The sequence below is a fragment of the Panthera onca genome, chromosome D4 (genome assembly GCF_046562875.1).
Source record: "Panthera onca isolate mPanOnc1 chromosome D4, mPanOnc1 haplotype 2, whole genome shotgun sequence".
NCBI classification, from domain to species: Eukaryota; Metazoa; Chordata; class Mammalia; order Carnivora; family Felidae; genus Panthera; species Panthera onca.
The window spans coordinates 46,611,164-46,638,000 of NC_138351.1; the positions used below are offsets into that span (position 1 = coordinate 46,611,164).

The 26,837-nt window shown below is 39.8% G+C and overlaps 1 pseudogene across 1 annotated transcript in view; it reads right to left on the bottom strand.

The window, feature by feature from the left end:
* The window catches only part of LOC132663447 (ubiquitin-conjugating enzyme E2 variant 1 pseudogene), a 77,559-nt pseudogene extending 55,162 nt beyond the window's left edge, over positions 1 to 22,397 (bottom strand). The window contains exon 1 of the transcript XR_013551757.2: positions 22,081 to 22,397. The product of XR_013551757.2 is annotated as a ubiquitin-conjugating enzyme E2 variant 1 pseudogene (transcript). The remainder of the gene's footprint in view (positions 1 to 22,080) is intronic.
* Between the last annotated feature and the right edge of the window lie 4,440 nt (positions 22,398 to 26,837).

Consider the following 26,837-nt stretch of genomic DNA (forward strand, 5'->3'; position numbering starts at 1 on the left):
TGGAAAAAGCAAATAGGCGACAAGGTGCTTTCCAAACACAATGGAATGGTTACGATAGAACCGAGGATATTCGGATTTTTTAAGATGTTGGCAAAAAGAAAATGCAAACCAAAAAAATACAACTCACTGCTCTTCATTTAAAACAGTAGGTAACAGATAATGTAAATATCTTCAATAATAGATTACTGTCTTACATTTAAACCTTCACAATATTTATTACAAGGGAGGAATGTAGATTTTTAGAAATACTATTGCTTGAAATTATGTCTAGAAATGCTACTAAAAATTTACCTCGAAACATAATTCTCCTGACTCATTTGGAAACATTAAAAATATGACCACCTCTACTTAAAATGTATACTTTCCCCCAAAACCTGAATGTTAAAAACAACATTTATATTTCATATATGCAAAAAATAGCCACTTAAGGTGTATGATGGGATACCAATGAATGAATCTTGGGAAAATAGAACTCTTTCTTATAAGCACAGATATTTGCTTCTCACTAGTTTTATTACTCAGTTTATTTCTGATTTACAAAATTCCTTTTTAAATTTTTTTAACATTTATTTATTTCTGAGAGACAAAGTAAGACAGAGCATAAGTGGGGGAGGGGCAGAGAGCGAGAATCCAAAGCAGGCTCCAGGCTCTGAGCTGTCAGCACAGAGCCCACGCGGGGCTTGAACTCACAGACCACGAGATCATGACCTGAGCCAAAGTCAGACGCTTAACCAACTGAGCCACCCAGGCACCCCTGATTTACAAAATTTCTTAAAAGCAGTATAATTATGAGCACTTTCGTCCCAATTTCCAGGCCAGAGACTCATACTCCAATCTTCCTCCAGATCAGAAGCTGACTTTTCATTTCCTGCCAACTTCGTGATCAGTGACCAGAGGGATGGGTAGAGATGGTGGGCGGGCAAGCTGATGCCAGAGGCGGGAGCAGAGCAAACTCCTGTCCCTCCTGGGAATTTTAACGTCTACTGAGCCTCCAGCAGAGCAGAAGTCTTCAGTCCTTGCCGTTCACTAGAATCCTCTGAACTTTTTAAAACTACTGATGCCTGAACCCTTGCAGCACGGTGAAGAAACCAGAATCTCCAGATAGGGCCTGAGCACCGGTATGTTTATAAAAGCTCCTCACAGGATTATCATGTGCAGCCAGGGTAGAGAATCGCAGGTAAGAGGCTTTGAGACAGGCGGTCACATCATGATACGGTTATTATTGTTAACAAGCTGGTGAGTGTTGAGTGGAGGAAAAACGAAGCTCCGTGGTAAACTGGTAGTATCTGGAGAAGGCTCTATCTGTGGACACAAGAGAATGGACGCTGCACACCCTTTGGGTCCATTCAGATTTACTGTAAATACAATCGGCTCACATCCACATTATAGCCTACACCTGACGCCCTAAAACATTTTTTCTGGCAACAGACCTTCATATGGAATGAAGAGGCTATACGTGTGCCAACTCTCTTCTAGGTTTACCACTCCAAATGAACTCCCTACCCTTCTTCACCCGGGGAGCTGACCTATAAAGGGCTGTATAAACAGACTCCCCTGTCCTTTGACTCCTGTTGGGGCCAGTATTGAGAGGTCCTGACAGGAGATGTGAGGGAAGGATGAGAAGGAAATTGGGAGTGTGTACTCCCTGGGTTTGCTCCCTGTGGGAGCTCAGCGTAAAGTCACAGCCCCTCTCAAGGTGTCTCTCTGGCAGGTCCCTGTAACCACGCCTACCCGCTCCTGCATGCCCAGGGTGCAAACTGTCTCTGCACTTACGAGCTCGGCTCCTTCTCTGTCCTCTCCCTTGTGAACAGTTCTTTTACCGAACCCTATACAAATCATCCTAATTTGAGTGATCTGTTTCCTGATCCCTGACGGGTTCCTGACACGTATTTGTTGGCCAAGAGACGTGGGGCACCTGGTTGGTTCAGTTGGAAGAGGATGTGGCTCTTGATCTCAGGGTTATGAGTTTGAGCCCCATGTCAGGTGTAGGGATTACTTAAATAAAAAAAAATAACGAGAGACGTATGCAAAGATTCAGGGGTGTCATTAACTAGTTTGAAGAGATATACCATAGTCTCTCTCTATGAGAGACTATGTCCTCATAGAGATGCCACCTATGTCCTAGAGGCCTGTTACTCTGCTAAGTTGAAACCCACTAACTGTTGGATCATCAGGAGTCCAGGAAGAGGGGTGGAGGGAGGACACTGAGGGCACCTGGGGTGATGTCTAGTTTCCAATCAGTATAGAAATATTTCAGTATTTTAGTATAGCTGCAAACAAACAAACTGGAAAAATTTTGTATCATCAATAATAATTTGTAGTCGGTCTGTGTTTTAGAAGAATATTTGCAAATCTGTGAAGATAATTACAAACTACTTGGCAAAAAGCAGTTACAAAATAGCATAGCATCCCCATTTTGTTTCAATACACACCTAGACATGTATTTATATCCTTAAAGTAAAAAAGACTGAAGAAGCATATCAAAGTGTTAATATTGTTCAATTTCTGAGTAGTAAAATAATAAGCGATTTTAATTTTCTAATTATAAAAATGTGTATGTTTTTGGGGGCACTTGGGTGCCTCAGTCAGTTAAGCACCTGACTTCGGCTCAGGTTATGATCTCATGGTTCCTGAGTTCAAGCCCCACATCAGGCTCCAGGCTAACAGCTCGGAGTCTGGAGCCTGCTTCCGATTCTGTGTCTCCCTCTCTCTCTCAAAAATAAATAAACATAAAAAAAATTTTTTAAGTAAATAAAAATGTATGTGTTTTCCAAAATTCCTGCAATAATATTGATTTAATTTTTACAGCAAAAATAAGGTAACATTATTTTTTAAGATGGGGCACAGTAAAAAAAAGTCGTTACATTTAAAATGAATCTTAAAGACCTTTTAGTGTTTGTGGTGAGCATTTTCACCTAATCTCAACAAAGATTTATTGCTTAATCCTTATATACCAGGGAATAAAAAACAGAGACAAGCCCAATGCAGTTCAGCACTAATGGGCTAACAACCAAGTGGAGAGGGTGGAAAGATTAAAGACTAACGCATCATTATGATACAGACAAGAACAGAAATATCTAAAGATTCTAAAACACGGGGAAAAGATAGATGAATTTTGTCCGGAAGGAAGTCATAAAAAGTTTCACGGAGGAACTAAAGACTGAGCAGGATTCTGAAGACTGTGGAAAAACCAGATAAGACAGGATAGAACTTTGCTAAGAGAGAAGAAGTCCATGCAAATGATCTCACGCATGAAGCAGCCAAGACCTAACAGAATTAGCTCTGCTTTCTCCGAAAATAGAAACTTGTAAGAACCTTGACTTTGAGGGCAGGGAGTGCGCACTTATGAAAAACACACTGTATGACAAGGACTGTGCTAGTTTTTTTTTTCTTAATGTTTATTTTTGAGAGAGACAGAAAGAGAGTGAGCGAGCACACGAGCGGGGGAGGGAGAGAGAGAAAGGGAGACAGAATCTGCAGCGGGCTCCAGGCTCTGAGCTGTCAGCACAGAGCCCAATGCAGGGCTCAAACTCACGAACATGAGCCGAAGTCGGACACTTAACCAACTGAGCCACCCAGGTGCCCGTTTTGTGTTTTAAACTGCAACCATATTACAAATAAGAAAAACTGAGGCTCAGGTAGGTAAGGGCTACTTTAGCTATCCCAGGAACTACACCTCCATGGGTAGTTAATATTATTCTTCTGTTTATGTGGAATCTCTTAAAATACATATTATATCCTATCAGTTGCTCTCATTACATGGAAAGGATTATGACGAACTGCTGGTGTCCAGGGTTTTGGATTTACCCACCAGAGTACTTCCTCATGGCCACAAGAGTTAAATATTAACTCTCTGCTGATACCTGTCCGTGGTGTGTGTGTATGTAGGGGGCAGGAAGGAATGGAACATGTCATAAATGTAAATAGTTTGGGGAGCAACTAATCAGGAAATAATGTGTTCCATATTGGAATAATCACCTTAAAAGAGAAACCTTTAATAAAAGCAAATCTTTCAGAAGTTCAATATAGGAATTAAATTATGTTAAAACTACAGGATGTTCTGAACTCTGGATCTGGTAGAGTTTGTCAAAACTATTGATAAATACTTGCATTCGTTGTTTTGAAAGTATTTTTCAATGCTCACAATTTTAGGTCACTCGTTTTGTTTAGAATGGGTTAATTCTGGGCTTATTAATTTTTTGCTACTTCTCAATATGGAAAACAATTCTTTAATAAATGCCTACATGGACGAAAATCTGTGAGTATTTAATGTAGATATCAGACCAAGTGGCAGTCCCCTCCTGAATAGTGCAGAAATCAAATTAAACCCAGTCCATTTCTCACTATTAAGGGATTTTATTTGGGCATGAATTTATTTGGCCGAGACAAATTTAGTTTTTCTTCAGCATAAACCAAATTACTTTCTCAGATGTGTGCTATTTTACTCTACTTAGATCTCCGTTCTTTGAAGCCCAGGCATCCCCATTAAGAATCTTTTAATAATTCTATTATAGCTCAATTATAGTTCAATCCTAGACCACCTGACTTCAATGGGATATTCTCCATGAAAAAGCAAGCTTACTGGAGTTCCTTTAAAGTTTTAAAAAGTTAATTAGTATCTGCCAAGTACTTTGAAGATAAAGTGTGGCGAGAGTAATAATTATTTAAAAAATAAAGTCACAGGGACCTACCCTTCTATAAATCTTTTGTGTATCTTTATTATTTATTTATTTAGAGAGAACATGGATGAGGGGCAGAGAGGGAGAGAGGAAGGGAGGGAGGGAGGGGGAGGGGGGGAGAGAGAGAGAGAAAGAGAGAAAGAGAGAAAGAGAGAGAGAAAGAGAGAGAGAGAGAGAGAGAGAGAGAGAGAGAGAGAGAGAGAATCTTAAGCAGGCTCCATACCTGGCGTGGAGCCTGAAACAGGGCTGGATCCCATAACCCTGGGGTCATGATATCATATGGGGTCATGAAATCAAGAGTTGGGACATTCAACTAACTGAGCCACCCAGGCGCCCCTCTTTCTTACTGTTTTAATCCACACTTCCACATCCCCCCATATCAGGAGGCACTGCACATAAAAGCATGTAGTCTGTATTCTCTTTTAAGTTAATGCAAAGTCAGGCCAAAAAAAATGTACTTTTCACACCAGTTTGCTCTCCACAACTTTCAGACACTAAGCACACTTGAAAGCACTATGGTGCATCAAAGCCGTGCATCAAAATGCCATGAGAAGGAAACTGACCAGCTTTAAGTCCCAACTCTGATTCTGAAGACCCTGTGATCATGGCCTCGATTCTCGTAACTACCAAACCAGCAGAGGTGGATTATATCCTCTGCACAGACACCCTCCACTCAGCCTCAGCATTGCATCTGCACTATCCCAAATCACGACGCAGTGGAAATCAGCCTGTTTATTCTATGTATCAAATTGTCAAACATCATGATTGCAACTACCTGAGGAATTTGATCAATTCCATAATTATTAACATTTTAAAAGGCTTTTAAGAACATCATCTCTCAAAAAGCGCACATCTAGAGAGAGGATCCAATAGTGAGAACCTGTCTAAAAATCTAGAAGAACCCGATGATTTCCTTGTAGGAAATTATAAACTGTGGTGAAACTGGGGTCAGATGTCCACCCACCTGCCATTACCTCTGCATATTAAGCCTTCACACTTGCATACAGCTCTGTGTGTGTGTGTGTGTGTGTGTGTGTGTGTGTGTGTGTGTACTACATTAATTGAGTCCATGGTGGCTGTCTATGAAGGTCCAGGGCATTTGCAGAAGTGGGAAACACTGTTGAGTCCTAACACACCAGAAAACTCTTGCCTCTAGAAAACTATTGGGGTGGGGGGGGCTTGGCTATTGGAGAAAATGGTTCATTGAATTCAGCTTGTCAAACCCTTGACAGTCTTCCAACTACTAACTTGATTAGCATAAAATGATACTGGCAAAAGCAGAAAACTTAAATGCTTAAAGTTTCTCTCACTTTGATGATGAGTGTCAAAAATTTTTTTAAAGATTTTAAAGAAGGACCACCTTCTTTAAAGTAAATTGAAACATCTTAAATTCTCAGGTTTATTTAAAAAACGTTGATTTTCACATATTAGCATTTAATTAGCCTTTGTCTGTACCTAGCAGGCATTTCCAAAAATTATAACCAAGTATTCAAGAATTCAGTGAAAAACACATTGCTTGTAATGATCTGAGATACATAATATTAAGAGTACAAGGGCAGAACAGAGCTGTCTAAATGAGTAAAATTTTAGAGAGCATCTACTCCTTTAGGGCTCATAATTGCAGTATTTTGCCAGTGAATCTCTAATAATTTCAAAACGTCTCTATTAAAGATCATGCTTCTGAACTAGTAAATCTTAAAAGGAAAATTAAGCTAATTAATAAATTTCAATAATTTGGAACAATGCAGATTTGAAATTAATGTATTCCTAAATCCAGGAAAATGATGCAAAAGCTGTCTTGTGTCACCAGGATAACATTTGTTAACTTCCTCAAGCAGTACCTGCTAGAATTTTAACTGTGGTGACGAACTATTCTATAGTTTGCAGGGTGGCAATTTCAAAACCTTCCCATAAAGTCAGTATTCCTACATCTTTTGAACTCCTAACAAAGCAGAACATTTCCATATAAAAAGTCCAATAAAGCCATGAGTGGTCGGACACATTAATGCCAATTACAAAGGAGCCAGTAGAAAAGAAAACACCCACCAAAGTCATTCATGGATAGAGGAGGTCAGAGAACTCTTGGAAGGGTGAGAGAAATCATGGTGGAGCATATTTTGCCTGGGTGAGCACAGCTGGCTCTGGGTTGGTCCTTCTCAGTAAGCCAAGTCAATGCTCACTTTTAAAAGTGCCCGTTCTGGGCACCGGGATGCATTTTTTTTCCAGGAATTTTTATAAAGTGCACGCATATCTGTTTTGACAGATACACCATCCGTTTGTGCTCACGTGCAAATACGGCTTGTCACTTGGCACTTTGTGAATTTCTTCTTGAAAAGGAAGTTCTGCGTTGAGCAAATATTGTGATATACAAACAAGGGCTTTTAGGAGGTAGGGGTTGGAAGACTCACGAAAGAACAGTCACTTTGGCTAATGTTCTAATCATAGGTACAGTTACTGCCCAGGCCAAGAGAAAGCTGAAATGTCTTCAAGACACTAAACTAGAAGAAAAAATAGCAGAGATACTGTGGATCACAATTCAAATGGGTGGAGAATCACAGAATCTTAAGATGGGAAGGCTTAGATGACTAGATTGACTAGTCTAATTGCCTTACCTGACCAATTCGGAGATGTAAAAACAAGTTGTCTGTGAGACCTCTTAACCTACAAGGAATACCAAATCCACATTAAATGTGTATGATGCACCATTTGTTTATTCGGCTTATGGTATGAAATGCAATGGCGAGTAAGCCAGTAGGTGTAAGGGGTGGCCTTGGTGCACTCTTTTCCCTCTGTTCCTGGCACCAACGCAAAGCCAGTAGCCACAGGTACATAGGTAAAGTGTGAAAACTTAATTATTTTTCAATTAAAGATCCTTTGAGAAAGTTTTACTGTATGCGCTCACTGATCTTGTCCATAATGCTTTCACATGTGTTCATGTGGAGATTGCTTACGTTTTAAATAATACACTCCAGATCTTTCTCCAGTAGGGTAGGAGATTGGGGAGAATTTTTGGTGGCCATTCATCACGTGTTAGGGATTTTACACACAAGCTCTCAGTTAATCTTGATCATTGCCCTGTGAGATGCGATTTCACCTGAGACACAAATGAAGTTCCAAGAGGTGAAGTGATTGGCCAAGGATTCCAACCCAGTTCTGTCTTCCTCCAAACTCAAGGTGCTTTCATTTTATCATGTTTTAAACGCATGTTTAGGGGCGCCTGGGTGGCTCAGTTGGCAAGGTGTCTGACTCTTGATTTTGCTTCAGGTCATGATCTCGCAGTTCATGAGATCAAGCCCCGCATCCGGCTCTGTGCTGACACCAAGAAGCCTGCTTGGGATTCTCTCACTCGCTCTCTCTGTGCACCTTCCTCTCAAAATAAATAAATACACATTGAAAGAAAAAGCATGTTTAAAATATCTAATTCTTATCTAAGGAACAGTCAGGCAAGCCATGCCTCAGGGTTTTCTCTAATTATATAGCATCACTGCAGGACTTTTAAATGACCACTTTATGCCTGAAACACAGATTCAGAATAGAGGCAAAGTGTTGTCTTTCCTATTATCCCTTTTTTTTTTTTTTAAGAAAGACATTTGGATGTGTTTGTGGAGTCTTAGAAGCTTGCCTATCCTACATTCTCCTACAAAAGGACCTTGAGAGCTTGTTGTTCTAGCAGGGGAGCACAGCTACTCGTATACCCTTGACCGAAGACCGATCCTCTTCTATCGGGGAAGGTCGTCCTCTTCAACTGAGCATGCAACATCGGGAGGGACACACGTGGAGTGGTGAGGGAGGAAGGGGACATCCGCCTAGCCAGCCAGATCAGCCAAATCAACCCTGGCGATCAATGGGGTGACAGATGTCATGGCCAGATTGCCCTCACTTCCTATTATCCTGCTTCTTACCCTCTTGTTCCCTATCCTCTTTCCTCATGGTTCCCAAATAGTCTTCTCCTTCTATGGACACTTCTCTTATTACAGCTTCATTTCTCTTGTGACTTTTGGAATTAACCAGGACCATCAGCTGTTGGATCAAGTACTAAAATGGTGTTGGTCTCTCCTAATCATTCACAGTGGACATGCTCTCAAAACGCAACATGTAGCAAGCAGCATTTTTACTTCCCATGTTTCACTTGGATGCTGTTTCTACAAAATCTTGCCGTGTGATATGACAAGCTGCCCACACAACAGGAGAGCATGTATCTACATTGCTCTAAGGAGTAACCAGACAATTCTGAATCAAGATCTTCTGTGTGAGTGTGTGTGTAAAAATGAACATGTGTGATGGTCACAAAATGCAAGTTTTCAGTAGCTTCTCTAGGTCACCCAGCTCTAAAGTGGCATGGTCTATATTTTTTTAAATTTTTTAACGTTTATTTATTTTTCAGAGAGAGAGACAGAGCATGAGCAGGGGAGAAGCAGATAGAGGGAGACACAGAATCCGAAGCAGGCTCCAGGCTCCAAGCCGTCAGCAAAGAGCCCAACAGGGACTCGAACTCACAAATGACAAGATCGTGACCTGAGCTGAAGTTGGACACTCAACCGAGCTACCCAGGTGCCCCCGGCATGGTCTGTATTATAAAGCAAGCTTCACTCTAGTGCCTGTGCTTCTAACTACGTGGCTCCTTCTACCTCTCCCCTCAGAACTGACTATAAATAAAATTGTCAATGACCGCAGAGAAAATATAAAAACCCTAATGAAAGCAGACTCAAAGGATAAATGTATCATGTGTTGAAGAATGACTCCTAGAATGTATGAATTGCTCTGGTTTTCATTAATCAGGCACAAACGATCAATGTAGTTTCAGAAAACAAAAAGTGTGAATGTAGAGAAAGAGTAGGAGCTCATCGAACCACCAGAATCACATCTGTTACAGGACCCATTATAGGAAATCCATTTTACATCATGACTTATTACCCAATATGTATATAGCTAAAACAAAAGTTTTACAAAGCTATAACTATCATTCCTACATGCAAACACACTCTGCTGTTTTTCTATTTCCTTTCTTAAACAATGCTCATGGTGATCCACATAACTGGTGTCATCACACACTAATGGGTCAGACCCACACTGGCGGAGGGCTGTCAAATCCTGGGTAGCGGCTGCCTTTATCTCTTGTCCAAGGCAGACAGTATTGATGGATCACAGCATTCTTTCTGATGAGTTCGGCCAACCCTAAGGACCCTTGTGAAACTAGCATTGTAGGCAGCGACTGTCAGTTGGAATTGGGACAAAGACCTGACATGGTCGCTATCTTAAGTTCCAAAGGGACAGGTGCAGGGATAGACTGGTTATTTTTGTTACTTGCGCTCTTTGTATCCCTCATGCCTGTTTAGTGTCCAGGACACAAGAGACACTCAAATATCCAATGAAAGGTTGAACCAGCAAATGGTCACCAAGGGTAGAGGATAAACTTTGGCTCCTAAAATTCCTCTGTGAGTCCTTTCGCTCCCTCCCTTTGCTTTGTTGCTGTCTTAAAATGTAAAGCTTTCCAGGATTCAATGGTTTGGGGTAATGCCGTCCGAGCCCATCTTATAACAAGAGTTATCTGCACTCGTCTGCTTCATAATATCTGTTACTTTCAAAGACCATCGTTTACACTTAAAGAATTGCTGAAAAGGATCATGAGGTTCAAACCATGGTACAGTTCCTTGAAAAACAGGTACTGGAAGGACCAGGGCTGGATACTGGGCATATATTCTCTCCTTTCAACCTTTCAAAAATATGTTTCATACTATTAACCCAACCCTTAGAAAAGACGAGGTGAGGTCACTCGATTAGTAAATGTTTGGCAGAGCCAGGATTTAAACCTAGGTATTTCACTGTTGTTTTTATTAATCCTCAGCTGCTCCCAAAAATGGTGCATTAAATTACAAAGAAACAATGACCAGAAGCCTCGAGTCCATTTGTAGTGTGTGAATTTAACAGGTTATCACATTGCAAAAATAAAACCCAATACCTTTGTAGCATACTTCGTCATATAACCTGACTTTTTCTTCACCAAATCTGGGTGTTACTCATTGTTGGTATGTTTTCCTTGGCAGCAGTTAATCTTGGCTCAGACATAAATTCTTACTGTAGAGTAATTCAAATGTGTTAAGTCCTCTACTACACAGAGAAAAAACAAGACTGTGTGTGTGTGTGTGTGTGTGTGTGTGTGTGTGTGTGTGTGTCTGTGGGGGTCAAGTCCAAGGGGAAGTGTAAAATGGAAACAATATATGAATTGGGTGTGTATACAGGGCAATTATAAGAAGTTGCACACAAAACATTGGCCTCTTGGCTCTCTCTTACCAGAAGCAGTGTACAGAAAGGGAGTGGAAGAGAGCAGCATGGGTCCATTTCAACTTGCATCCTCCCCCATGCAAGTATGCACAACCTGACATCATCACAGAACCTGCAAGGTGTAATTTGCCCAATCGTGATGATGAGTCGCTGTAAAAGCAACTAAGAAGGTTGGCTGGGAAAGTATGTTTCTGCTGTAAGTTTACAGCAGTTGTTTTCAACTGGGAGCAATTTAGGGGACGTTTGGCAAATGTCTGTAGACATTTTTGGCTGACACAAGTTGGTACAGGCCAAGGATGTTGCCGCTAAACACTCTGTAACGCATAGGGAAGCCTCCCTGCACGGGACAAATCAAAGGGTCAAAATGTCAGTGGTGACAAGGTTGAGAAACCCAGGTTTATAGCACGAAGCAACCGCCTAAGTGATATAAACACTTCCAGCCGCCTCTCTGGCTTCAGTCACCTCATGTGCAAAATGGCAATGAGCAGAGTACCTGCTTCACTCGGTGGTTGGGAGGGTTAAGTGATTAGTTATATAGCACTTAGAACAGTACCTATGACACAGTAGTAAGTGCTCAATAAATGTTATCACCATCACCACCACCACCCCCAAAGCTTACCACTGTGCAGGGTAATATTTCCCAAAGTATTATCCCTTACTAGGTAGATCTGGGTGGGGGGAGGGGCAGAAAAGGGATTCTGTGGTCAAGTAAACTTAGAAAATAGTAGATTAACATCAGCCAAGTTTCTTCACTGCAGAACTTCTCGGAATCTTTAAAAGGTAAAAATATATGGCATGCAGAATTTTCAAAACTAACCAATTCAAGAGTCTTACCCAGAATCTTACAGGATCGAGCACAGTTTAGGGACAGGCCAGTGTGGTGATAGGGTGGTGGGTTGAGAATCTACAGACAGGATTTATTCCATGAGTCTACCACTTACCCATTCTGAATCCTGGGTAAGTCCCATGACTTTTCTGGGCCTCAGTGATCATCAACACAGAAGAGAATTTGGGCCCTTCTGATTTGCTGATGTGCCTGCACAATGAGCATCACTAGGAGATCTCAAAGTCACGCAGTATCAGATGACAGAGACATCAAAGTCAAAATCAAGAGCTGTGACAAACCCAGGACGATCATGTCTATCAAATTCTTGTTTTTGAAGAAGCTCAAATATCCAATACAAGAAATCAAGATGAATAGGCAAATGCAGCCTAATTTTTTAAGCAGAAAACAGAGCTGGCAGGGAAAATACAGATACAATAAAAAAAGGTCTTAACCATTCAAAGTATACACCAGTATAATTTATTATCTCTTATTAGGTACTAAATAAAATCAACAGAAAATATGACAACACAGGATTGCCATCTAAAGAAACTAAAACTCTATTTGAGGAGGAAGATGCAAATATACTAGGCATTCCATGAGTATTCTGACATTTAAACAAAGACCATGGGAGCAGAGTAATCTTAATTATTGCCATTTTTTTATGTCAAATGGACAATTGCAAAAGCACAAAATAAAATTTAAAAATGAAATGTAAACATTTATCTTGTTTGGGTTTCTAGCTGCACATTCTTATTCCATCCTTATGGAACAAGAATAATAACGTTCTTATTCTATTGTTTAGACATCACCTACAGATGTTAGGAGACATCTAAACTGGAGGGTACGTACGTGGCTTGTCATGCCCTGTGATCTTCACCCCTCTGAGTGCACTGCAGAGTCTGGCCTGAATCCACCATGCATGAGAGAGGTGACACCAGATGAAGAGATCTGTGCCTCGTATTGTCCAGGGCACTGTTTCGTTATATTGTAACGTTAAGCTATTTTAACTTGAATAACTGGATTTTCTCACCATGGAGTACACTATCAGATGTGGCTATGTGAGTAGCTAGTGTACCAGTAATCCTTTTAATATCAGTATCTGGTAAAGCCGGTAGGCCCTCTGTCAGAATAAAAACTTCAAAAAAAGTTTTTGCATCTATGGACCCCTTCTCACGTGAAATGCATAAAACACAGCATACTAGGTTACAAAGGAAACCAATTACATTGAAATATCTAAATATTAAAATGCACATATAGTATAGTCATACACGGGACTCTTAACATATTAAATAACAAGATCTAGCAGATGTCTTGTAACTAACGTTATGGCAAAGCTGGGTCACCCGTAGACAGTATTTCTAGATGTCAGCAACAACTGTAATATAATATAAATTACTTGTAATTTTTAGCGGTGATAAAATCACAGGTCCTGCTAAAATACTACTGCAACTTGTCACCTCCACTCAAAATTGAAGGAAATGCTAAATTCCAATTAGTGGTTAGCACGAATAGAATGCAAACACATTTTTTTTTTTGCATCCAAGTTCATGATCCCCTGAATTCTCTCTGTGGGTCACTTGTGATCCATGGACAACAGATTAGGAAGCTCTATATTCAGGTGAGGTCATAAAGGCTCAAGAGCTTTGGTGACTGAAGAGAACAAAAAAATGAATTCATCGCATTCTTTAATTTCTTCTTCTCTTTGGAAGTAATTCCAAAACGATCTCTCCCCTGTCACTAAAAACATTCAGGTATGCTTACAAAATACTTCCACATATGTAAAGCTCATTTGATTCTCCCAACAGCCCTGTGAAGAAGGTACTAGATTAACATTAATAATCTCATTTAACAAATGTGGAAAGTGAGGTGGAGAGCTTTTAGAAGATGTGCCCATGTCACATGACCAGAAGTTAAGTGCTCAGCTGGGCCTCAAACACAGAACTTCCCATATTAAAGTCTACACCTAGTCCATAACTCCTGTGAGGCACCTATAATGTTGGGGTCAGGGAAGACAAAAAAAGTGAAATGTTAAGAGTCTTCTATCCACAGCAACCTACTTAACTTCGTTACCGCTAGACTGAGCAGGCCCTGGTAACTGGTAAGCAATGTTAGCTCATTTCTCCCTGTTAACTCTCAAACACGACTGTGCATAAACTAGTGTCATTTTCTAGAATGCCACAGGTTCCAGCAATTATATCGGGTCCCTCTGACCCAAACAGAATGCAGAATTTGCTATAGTTCTTTTCTAGTTATCATGTTGTTTCTATTTTATTAGCCCTTTGATTCCAATGAGTTTTTTGGAAACATTTCTGATGACAAATTCTTTTGCTTTTTTTTTCTTTAAATGCTTTAAATTTCAGGCGACTTTCAATCTGTGTAGTCCTTGCTTTCCACTTCAGGCACAAAAAAGAGCGAAAGGCTTCCTATTTTCAAGTAACTTTAGAATACTCTTTTGTCAAATACCTCCCTTTCAAAATCCTTAGATTTGGATTTGGTGGTGTCCCAGAATGTTGTTCTCTATCACCTTCCTCTTAACCTCTTTCCCCATACACATAAAATTGCTTTCCTGGAATATAACTACTCTGTTCCAATGGGCCTCAAAAGAGGAACTATGATGGAAAAAACCTTAAGCTTTAATTGCTTTTGCTATTTAAAAGTCATTTTTCCATTATGAAATTTGTTTTTTACAGTTTCATTTTCTTCTCATGTAAATTTGTCTAATTTTGTCCTTAACATTTATGCTTTGACCTTTGCACCCATCTTAACTCTGTGTGTGTGTGTGTGTGTGTGTGTGTGTGTGTGTGTGTTTCTTTGCTATTAAAGTTCCTTCTATTTCTCTGCATTTTAATCCTGGTTTTGTCCAGCCTGCAAACTGACTTGGTTGCCTCTTTAGCCTTCTGCTTTTGCTCTTTCACTGTGTACCTACACAGGACTTCAAAAGCTGTAAAATGTTAGCCCTGAAAGGGGTCTTTGCTATTATCCTGCATAGCACTGTAGGGTCTTTAACCTCTACAAAATAAAAACTGCCGGCTGCCTCCTTTGCCATCAGAGAGAGCAGTGAAAGAGTTTGGGGGGAGGGGAGAAGGGAGGATAGTGATAAGGAGAAGGTTCAGGTCCAAGAAGTGCTAACCTGGATCTGGAAGGTGAGGCTGTATGTCTGCAACGCTAACATCTTCCTACAGGGAGTTCCCTTAAGTCCCCTAGAGGAGGTACAGTGACAGCAGACACTTAAAACTTTGTAGGCAGAGCTTTAAGATGGACCATGCTCAAGCGACTCTTAGGTAGCCCTGAAGTGTGCTCTCAGTTTACACATCAACAGCCCAGGCAACTTGTCTAAAGCCACGGTCAACACTAGGGATTCAGCACAGGAATACAGGCCCCTTCCTCTGCTATTCTCTGTCTGGGCTTGTACCCTTACTCCAGAACCAGCAAAGCACCACCTTCATCTTCTTCCTTGGCCTTGACTCTTTCTCTGGTGGGTTTAGTTACACGAACTCCTATCTCAACTCATGGCTTCATTGTGGCTTGCTCTGACAATTTCCCTTCAGTCCTCACTACTCCGACAGGCTTTATACCCACATAAAAGGTCAGGTGTGAGAACAAAGAAAAGGCAATTATTTATTTAATCTTCACAACTTATTGAGGAAGATGTAGTTATATTCATTTCACAAAAGAGGAAACTGAGGTTCAAGAGGGTGCAGTAACTTGTCCAAGGCTGCATAGTCAGTGGTAAGATACCCGCCCTCGGTACTACCCTTGAACACACAGTGTGTATTAGAACTTTCACAGGCAAAGAAATGCTATCGTTTTATTCATTCCTTGTTTTAAAAAATATCTGAACAGCTACTGCGGGTTGGGTGTAAATCTGGATTCCAATTCCAGTGTCATGGTTCCAAAAACACACAACAAAAAAATTGTCTACATGATTCTTTTGGAAAGATCTCCAGAGAAAATTTCCAATCCGTTCTGAATTATCAGGCTCGGTATCTTAAAGACACTACCTGTTTCTTTGGGGCACAAACATTATTACCTATATCATCTATGTCTTTTGCCAGACTTGGGCACGAAAGACTTTGAGCTAGTTCTAAAAATCAAAGAAAAAGATGTGCAATAACTGAGGACAAAAGACTCCCAAACAGCTTGTTAGACGAGATCCCCAAATATTCTGCTCAATTACTGTGAAGTATAGTAAAGTAAGCAAGTATAGAGAGGTGGGAACAGGCAAAACTTAGGTTTGAGTCTGGGAGCCACACTATTTCCTAGCTGTTTGATCCCTTTAATCTTGCCAGGCCACAGTTTTCTTGTCTGTAAAACAGGACCAATCATGGTGCCAAGACTGTGAGGTTACTGCAAAGATCATCGGAGGTAATACAAACAACGCATGTGGTAAAGCACAGGCACACAGAAAATAATCAATAGAGTGATAATTATCATTATTATTGTTCTGGCGGTTAGGGGAGTTGGACACATTTTATTTTAATATTTGCTTTTGAAAAAAGATCTTGACAAAGTCAAAACTCCAGAAATTTAGGACAATCATTCTGTGCTGGTTCTAGATAATATTTGGACAGGTGCTCTGAAATTACAAGTGGACAATAATAAATTCTGCTATTCCATTTATATTTTAATATTCCTAATATAAATCACGTTTTTAGGTTAGCGAGTACAACTGACACACAGTAATTTATCTATTATTCTGAAATATGCAGTTGTCTTATCATTTCTACTTCAATATATTTTGCAAAAGAAAATTTCGCTGACACTTATGATTAGTACAATGAACTCCACCTTCAGAAGGAAGATTTACTTTTCAAACAAATCTGCTTTTCAAATTATTCTTAATTGATACATAATTGGCTTTATGATTTCATTGGTTTATTTGTGAAAATGTGCTAATTAACTAAAGGAAACACAGAACATTAGCTTTTTCCAACTACTAAATACATTTATTTTGAAGGGAAACTAAATTTTGTTAAATCTTTTGATCATCTTTGTCATTTTGTATGATTTATTGCCATTTCTCCAGAATTTGAAAAACTATAGGCACCAAGAATAAAAATTATAATAAAAATTTAGTTTCTTTAAAAAAAATAAACCCAGTTTGTTAGTCTTTTGTTTTATATTTCTTTTCATATATTCTTTTGTCTATAAAGGTATTTTTAGTACCTTTGGCTGAAAAAACACAAATCACTGAAAGAAAATCTTTTGGTTAATCTATCTTAATATTTAACAAGATTAAGATGTCTTATTATATTTTCCCCTTTTATATGAATCTGGAAAACTTTTCAGACGTTAAAATATGATAAAATTTCAACTGTTTAATTATTAGGAGCACTAAGAATGTAACTTACCAGACAGACATCAGTCCAGGTACTAACTTGTAATTTTTTTACTTAGAACTATAATTCAAACTACTGTTTGTCACAACTAACAGTGAATATGCATATGGATAGTCATCTAAAAGGGATATTAATGTTACTCTTTTCATTAAAAAAAAAAATCCTAATCCCCATTCCAAAAACAAAAATAAATAATGAAGCAACCTAGAATCTTTTCAGGTGTTAGCAAATATGCAGCAGTGTTCTATATTAAAATCAGACTGTAAGCTGTAAGTTGTTTGTTTTGTTTTTGATTTATTATAGTTCCACTCTTACCCATAAAAAGGAAATCAGTTTTGAGTTATGGCACAGAATATGAAAAGGAAATGTCAAGTGACAATATTACCGGTTAGTTACCTAAAAAGCCACTCTAGTTAAAAGCCAGTTAAATCCTAATTTTAAAAGACTTCATGCACTATAGGTAGATTTTACCACAGAGCTCTCACACTTTATTCCTTGAGCCTACTGTTTCTTATCTGAGACTTTTTTTTAAATTAATGAAGTGGAGATAACAGGTAAAAGGTCAGGTTTAAAGAAAGAAAAGAATTATTCCATGGGGTTATTCAATAATGATTTTATGACTTGAATTTCCACTTGGGTATGCGCTGTAAGTCAAAAATCTCAGGTGATTTTAGTAAGATCTTATCAGTTTGGCTTTTTTGGGGAATGAATCCTTTCCTACATTTGGACTCCAAAACAATTTCACCTCATATGTATAATAATATTGGTCTTACATGTTACATTTAGATTAATTACAAAAGCACACATACCACAAGTTTCTGGAGCAGGCCTTTCTGAGCTGATTTGTTAAAAATCTTCTTTAATACATATCCAATTTACTAACAGGGCCAAAGTTCACCCGAAATTTGACAGAGCTAATTGAAGACATCGGTTGTCGGATGGCACTGGTTTTTAGGCAAAGTTCTTTTCCTTCTCTGCTCCCCTTCTCAAAACTGAGATTACTTCTAAGCAAAAAAAAAAAAAAAAAAAAAAAAACCAACCCTAAATTTACAATACATGGAAGTAAATCCAGCGGGGCATTACCTCTGTTACAGACGTGCTGGCGTAGTGGAAGAACTTTTACATGACCAACCCGATGCCATCTTGGTCACTTTAAAGTTTACCATTTTGGTACTTTTTGCCTATTCCAAATTGTAGAAGCTGAAGAAAAGGACACTGACACGCTGACACAGACACACACACACACACACACACACACACACACACACACAAACCCGAGAATGCAATGCAAACTATAACTAATTCAAAATAAGTGAAAAACCTAAAAGCATTCTTGAGCCATAGTCTCCTACGTGCTACCCAACCCGGAGGACTTCTAATCAAGTCATAGTCTCTTTTTTTTTTTTTTCCCCAATTAGGTTGAAAGCAGTTTGAATAAGGCTACTGCCTCTACACAAATGGCACTAATTTTCCCATTTGGGTATAAGTCTTTTAACTTCAGCTGTTATGCCCCTGGCAAGGAAGTGGAACTGAAATGGACAAGACTAAAAGATTTCCTGGGTTTGATTTGCTGTGGATCAAGCAGTCGGCTTTGCAAATGGCAGAGACAACAACTCTTCTCTGCCACTGCTAACTCTCAGAAATCGATGTAAAAGGGCTGGGGAAACAGACTGTCAGAATTTCTCTTCTGGTTCTGAATTCAGGTGGACATAGGTTTCTGAGCAGAACTATGATCAACTCATGTAGCTTCTTTTATTAACTTTCTCCTCACAGTCTTTCCTCCCGCAGTACCCAATCCGTGGTCAGAGGCAGCACAGATACAGAAATGGAAACTGGGCCACAAACTACTTAGCATACATGCCCCCCAGGCCAATAAAAATTGCATTTTCCCTTTGCTAAAAGTATAATTTGTAATTAATTCTTATTTTACTCAAAGGATAGTGCTATTTGTAATGTTAAAAATAACCTCTCAGAAGGAGCAGTTCTCTTAAAATGAAAATTACTTCTTTAATTAACGTTTATAATATATTTAGTTTGTAAATTGTCTCAAATGTTGAATAGCTTGAATGTTGATAGGTAGACAATATAGAGTAGTCTGTATATTTGATAAAGCCAAGATTATAGATTCTCAAATGAGATTTATTTTTTTCTGATGTCTGCTGTATTAAAACACGGAATAACTACATATTAGCTAAAAAGTCAATTACGCAATAAAGTAGAAAATGCTAGGGAATCTGATTAACGTGGATAAATTTTGATCCTAAACTCTTCTTTTTCACTCTTTCACTGTTGCAAAACAACATACATATATACCATAATCATGCGTGGATTTTTTTCACTTCATCTCAATCTTATCCAAAATTATTTTGATAATTTTCTGGACCCCACTGCTTATATAAGATGTGGGGGAAAAAAGTCTCAATAATCATTATCAAAGCATTAGGGCACTTATATTTTGCCAATGAAATATATGATTTACTTTCTATACTACTTATGTGTTTAAAGAGAGGACACAGTTTAAAAGTCCTCAGTGAAAACACATTTCACAATACAAAGATCAAATTTCATTGTTTCTTATTATTTAAGACTGGCCTACTCTAAATTCATAAACTTTTTTTTTTCTAGTCTACAGAAATACATCTGAACAGAAAATAAACTCTTGCTCTTACACAAATTTCTGAAATACTTGGGAGATTACTATTAAGGAAACAGTCTGTTAAATACATCAAGAAACTGTTAAAACATAATTATTGATTCTTTTGTTAATTTACTTTATGATTTCAAAGAATAGGAAAAGAACTATCAAAAACAGTCTCCCAGAATCATACCCTTATATGTATTCTAAAATGTCCTCAAAAAGGCATTTTTATTTGAAAGTAGATTTCCATCCTTGAAATGTTAATAATCAGGGATTTAATCTATTGCTTTTTTACAATTTAAGTTTGTTAAGAGACCCTATGGTGTTTATATGCTAAAACCACCAAATTCATCAAGTGAAGAAAAACTGTGGCAACTCTATGAAAAATTTAAGGATACCTGTCACTAAATGTGCCAAGCAAAAGACATCTTACCAACCTTTGTATTATCCCATATAGGTACCAACAAAATTTAACTATAACTTCAATTTTAAGACAAACCAAAATAAATATGTATTTTTTTAATCTGAGAAAAAATGATATGCAAGAAAATTCTTCTATTTGATCCACTTTAATACTGCTCACTTGAGTATTTGAGACTTACAAGTATGCATTCTCCTTAAAATTCTAACAGTACAATACATAATTTTATGCTACCTTTTTATTTTATTCCCTCAAGCATTTTTATAGCCTCTAGAATAGCTGTCTAGTTATTACATTGTACAAAAATGATATTCTTAACTTTTTTCCACTTGCATTTTCAAAAACTATGCCCAAATATGAAGTATAAAACCTCCCTTCTTAATCCATTTAAAATTTCAAAAAGAGAACAGTCAATGTTATCAGTTAAGAGCTTTGTCTCTGATACGTGCTTTTCAGGACTATAAAATTTCACCCAGAGAATAAGTCTGTATCTTTTAAAGGGCCTTCTGACTTTTCCCCACATCTGCCAATTACCGAAGAAATATCCACATGTAAAGTCCTAATATGACATAAATAAAAAAATAAACATCATCATAAGCTGACAATTCCATAAAGTCTGAGAATTCTATTGGATTAACGCAAATGAACATTTTTCATTTGGAGGCCTAAAATTCAACTTAAGAGGTTTTTTACATCCCAAGCTCGATTTTCATGAGGCTCTGTCACAGGTTAAGAAAAAAAGGAGGGGGGCAGGCTACAGTTCTTATGAGTGGGCTTAACCCAGTTATATTTTCATTTATTCCTTAAAATGCCTTCACTGAAGGATTAACATCTGCAAACAATGAAAAGTAATCAATATTAGCCTTGAAAAATGACTTAAAAGTCACTCCCTCCCTCAAACACAAAACTCCACAACAAACAAACCTAAATTTGGCTGTCCATTTTAAATCCTTTTTTTTTTTTTAACCAATTCAAGTAAAAGGTCTTTAAAACAAAGTATAAAATAGAAGATTGTTTACATTTCTGCCCGTGAGAGACACATTTTAATGCAGAGGTAATAAACTCCAGGGCAAAAAGGAGGATCATTTTCCTCATTTCACTTCAAAGCTGCCATGATTTCAGTGAAGGAAGCAAAAAGGCCCAATTCGAGAGTCCCGGGGCGGTGAGGGGTGTCGGGCCCCAGCCTCAGCTCCAAACCAAGCGTAGGTCTTGAGCTGTCATTTCCAGTCCTAACACCACTTGCACCAGAACAAAACGGTCCCGCAAGAAGCCTATTCAGGGGTCGCTTATGCTTAAGTTTTCCTTAACTTCTCCCCTGCCAACGCGGCGCTAGGTGAACACTTCTGTTGTGTGTTTCACGACTGCCATTGTCTCGCTGCAGGATGGGAGGCTCTTTTAAGTGAAACGCTGTTGGAAAAACCAGGATTTTACGGAGCATCATTTCCCACCTGTATACGGCGCAAATAAACTCTAATTCTACCAGGTGGGGATTTAAAAGTCGCCTGACTTCTCCCTCGAAGAGGGGAGAGAGCAGAGAAGTTGCAAAGTGAGAGGCATTTTAACTCGGGAACGGGCTCTCATCAAACATCGCTGGTTGAAAGCGCTCGCCCTCAACGCGCTCCCGGACACACACAGTTCCTCCTTCGCCGTTTAGAGGAAGAGAGCGGACCTGCGACTTCCGAGGTCAGGCTAGGGAAACAACCTATTTGGGCAGGAGGTGGAGAAGGTTCTGCGCAGAGCCAGGGCCGCCGTGGCTCGGGATGCGCCAGACCTGGCCGCAGCATCCACGCCCGGGGGCCCGCGGCGAAGTCTGCCGAGCGCCGGGCCCCGAGGCCCCCCTCTTAACTCGGCGAGGGACGCGCCCCCGCCCTGCTGCCTGCGCTTTCCTCGCTTACCGGCCGGTCTACGCGGAGGGCGGAGGCGCCGCCCACCCTCCAGCCCCGGCCGCCCCCCGGCCGCCCCCCGGCCGCCGCCTCACCGTTGGGGTCCGCGCGGGCGCCGCGGCCGGGGACGCGCGCCTTTCTCCTCCCGGCGCCGGACGTGGAACCTGCGCGCCCGGGCCGCGCCCCAAGTTGTGCGCAGGTCGAAGCAGCTCTCGGAGCTCCTCCGGGGAGGCGCTCCCCGCCCCCAAGCCCGGGCCCCGGGCGAGCGCGGGCGGGAGTGGACAACCCCGCACCTCAGTCTCCTCCGCACCTCCGCCGCGCCCATCCACACCTGCCGCCGCGGGGCCGCGGCGGTCGCGGCTCCTCCCTGTCTCCGCCCCTCGCCCGCTCCCCCCTCCCCTCTCCGCTGCCTCCGCCGCAGCCGCCGCCGCCGCCGCGGGGAAAAAGGGGGAGGAAAGAGGCTCCCCGACCCGGGAGCGCGAGCGGAGGCGCTGCGCCTTCTCCTCCGGGCTGGGGCGGGACTCAGGTCTCTCCACTGCAGCGCGCCTCCTGAGCGCCAGAATTTGGTGGGGGAAGCGGCAGTCACGGCAGCCTCTGTGGCCACCGCAGCCTTTGGCGGGCGGGAGCGTCTCGCATAGAGTCTAAGCTAAGGCGGAGAGAGGGTCCCACCTGCGTGAGCCGTAGACTCCCCCATGCACTCTCGGAATCCAAACTTAGCAAACTGCACAACGGAAGTGCCTCCTAGGTCGGACCCTTGCATTTGGAGGGGGGCTTCTAAAATCGTGCCCGGTAGCGTGGGCCCCGCGGTTTAACTGGCTTTAGAGCGAGGTAGGGGGTCCTTCCATCTGGGGTGACCGCGCCGGCATTCGCAACCCTGTGGGTGCTTCGAGGCCTTTCTCAGATGCCATCTCCACCACGAATTTTTTCCAGGTGCTCACCCGCGGCCCAGATTTGATTTCGCCCTGTTTTGGAGAGCCAGGGCTCTCTGAACCTTTCTACCGGCCCCTCCTTTGGATGGGAGCGCTTTGTGAAATGCGGTGGGCCATCTCTAAACACGTTAGTTTTTGTTTTTTGTTTTGTTTTTTTTTTTTTCTGTGTGGACTCCTGTTCAGTACGAGCAGAGAGATGTATGCATTCCTAATGCATTCCTAATCCTTTCCACTTGGGTTTAAATTCTTTGAAGGCAGAGGCTACAATAAGTTGCTCGTCTCTGAAGTTTTCAAGTAAATACTGAAAGGTACTTGGCAGGGTGGTCGCACCACGTGACCTAGCCAGAAATTCTGGCGGTCCTCCTTATCTGTATCCTCCGAGAGCCCAGCGTGGCGCCTTGCACCTGGGTGGCGGGGTGTGGGTGCGGGTAGAGGGTAGTTGTGTTTCGGTGTGGGAATGTATTTGGTTTTGGCCAAGGTCGGTCTAACTACCGCAAGGAAAAATTCCACGGGGGGTGAGGGGGGCGTGGCGTAGCAAAATTCATAGTGGTATTTATTGATGGTGGAATATGTCTCTATGTAAAAAATCATTCATTCAAGCACAATGAAAAAATTCATCAGATGCTTCCCAATGAGTTGGTATTTCCTAAAGGCTCCTTTTCTTAGGCTCCTTTTCTTCTACCTATATAAATCCAATGCAGTTGGTGTATTACGTAAATTATATTTGCATGAGTATTTGAGAGAAGGACTGTATGAAAGATTCAAGTTTTACATTTCCTGTATAAAATACAGTTGAATGAAATGTTCATGTACGACTTATCATTTCCTACACTTAAGTGTATGTTTTGAGTTATGAAGTCAGTCGTATTTAATGATTACTACTGTTATGTAAACAGAGTCATAGAAAGTCACGTACGCTTCAGCTTAAAACAGGTTGAATTAAAGAACTCTCTTTTAAAGAACTGAGAAATCTCAAGCCAGCTTGACTATCTTGACCAGGAAATAAGCAACAAAAATTAACAAGGTTATTGCTATTAAAATATTCCTGATACTTTTGAAAAATGAGTTTTCAAAATGTTTAGTCCCAGCGTAAAGGAAAAAGAAAGTATTTTACAAATCATGAAAAATGTGCCATATGATGTAAAGACTATGAAACTTAGAGCTAAGTGTTCTTAAATATACATATAAAATATGTAGATATATTTATAAATATATGTATGGTTAGCGAAACCCGTTTGAAGAAAACTCAAAAAAGCTTTTGGCATTCTTTGAAGTGAAAAAATACTACTCTAACTTTATCATGGAAAATATAGTATTATTAAACTCAAATAGCTGTTTTAAACAAAATATGTAAGAAGAAAAAAAAAGATTTCATAACAAATGAGTTCCATTACACAAGACTGTGTCCAAAGTCCAATAGGAAAGATATTGAATATGCAAGCATAAGCATTTTGTTTGTGGAAAACATTTTTCAACTTTTATACAGAAGTCCAGAATAATGGTATAGAAAAGATTATACAATTGCTTAACCAAAATTATATATTATAATGAATAGAAAAGAGCCAACAGAGGGATAATTCACCGCAAACAGTAAATATCAATCCAAACAAAAACTATTTTAAGCCCATAGAAAGAGAAAGAATTATCTTTTAGACTTTGATTTGAGACAAACAAGATGTTTGCCCCAAGACAAATACACATAATATCACACAGTAAACCCAGAGTTAATAGAACATAGCCATAAATGGCCCACACGGCAAAACACGTAAACATCTTCAATTTTATACCAAAAGGGCTGGCCCAGGGTACATCACATAAAACATTTTGTTCACAGTTTACTCCATAATAATTACAGCATTGTCTGAAATTTGGGAATTTCCACTTTAATGTTTACCTGCAAGGGAAAGATGAACTGTGATTTAGTTTCTAGCTGTATCTAAAGATGAGCACCAAGGCCGTATTTTCACCCACCATGTAAATAATCTCTAAATATATTACTTACAAAAGTTAATTTATTGTTTCAGTTATTAATAATTTTTGTATTTAAAACTGTTCTGTGTTACTTATCACATCTTTCCAAATCTGTTGACTATCAGGGACTTTCAGAAGAGGGTGGAATAGAATCTTTACCTCATTTAAGGTTTTTTAAAAGTTAACACAAAGTTATCCATGCCCATAAGTATATTTCACACACACCTACCCCTCACCTCCTCACACAAATCAAGTATAGGACATATGGGAGTAGAAGAATTAAGATATCTTTTAAAAATATTTTTTTACAATAATTATGAAACACATCATTAACAGAAAGTCTACAAAATGTACTTTCTATTCCATTTTTAATTAATTTATTTAGGAAAAAATCTCCCCTATAAGCAAACCCAAATTCTAGTGATTACTATTGGTATTATTTTTGAACATTGACACGGTACAAGAATCATGGGGAAAGAATTTTCTTTTAGAGGCCTCTCTGTCAACCTTTAAAAGTTTTAAAAGGAAGTTAGCAGATAATTTCAGTTGAAGTGGTTCACCCGTCTGACAACAATGACAAAGCTTTTAATGTTTTCTTTTTACTGAAGAAAAATCTTTCTCAAAAGACAACAGAGGCGCCTAGATGGGTCAGTGGGTTAAGCCTCCAACTCTTGATTTCGGCTCATGTCATGATTTCACAGTTCGTGGATATAGCCTAGCGCAGGGCTTCAGGCTGAGAGCGAGAGCGCAGAGCCTGCTTGGGATTCTCTCTGTCCCTCTCTCTCCCTTCCCCCTCTCAAAATAAATAAACTTTTTTTTTTTTTAAAGACAACAGAACAGAGGCTCCTCGGTGGCTCAGTTGGTTAAGTGTCCGACTTCAGCTCAGGTCATGATCTCACGGTTCGTGGGTTCGAGCCCCGTGTCAGGCTGTGTGCTGACAGCTTGGAGCCTGGAGCCTGCCTGGGATTCTATGTCTCCCTCTCTCTCTGCCCCTCCCCTGCTCGCTCTCTCTCAAAAATAAATAAAAACATTAAAAAATATTTTTTAAAAAAGACAACAGAGTAGATATCTATACAAAATATTCATGTTGGTTGAAACTAAATGGTGAGAGGGACACCTGGGTGGCTCAGTCAGTTAAGCATCTGACTTCAGCTCAGGTCATGATCTCACGTTCATGGGTTTGAGCCCCACCTCAAGCTCTCTGCTATCAGCTCAGAGTCTGGAGCCAGCTTCAGATTCTGTATCTCCCTCTCTCTCTGCCCCTCGCTGACTCCTGCTCTGTCTCTCAAAAATAAATAAACATAAAAAAATTTTTAAAAACCTAAATGGTGGGTATACAGATCTCTGACGTTTTGAAATGTTTCATAATTAAGAATAAAAATGGAAATAAATAAGAAAATATAATATTGAAGTAATTTAAAAATTACTTGTGATTTTCCATTTGTCCTTACACAATTTTTAACCCTTTAGTTATCTTTCATTGGTAGACATTTTTTGCTGGCTGTAATCTCATGCCTGCTGTTTTCTGAATAAGAGTTCTAACTGTGGAGAGAGGTGGGAAAGAATCGTTTTCGTGCATGTAGAAAGTAGAAAGTGAATATTTTTAAAAGAAACAATGCCACGCTTTTTAAAGTAAATTTTGTAGTTAAAATAGGAGCAAGCTGAAAATGTTTTGTGACATTATATCTTTTGTTCCATGTTGAGTATGGAATGTTATTTTGCATGGTGGCATTAGTCTCTCTAAACAAGTAATCAAAAGACATACTTCATTTTACCTAATTTCTATAAAGTAGAAACAGTGAAAGAAATATTTATATTATTGAAAGAAGCTGAATATGAAAAAAGCCATGTCCAATTTCATTCTTTATA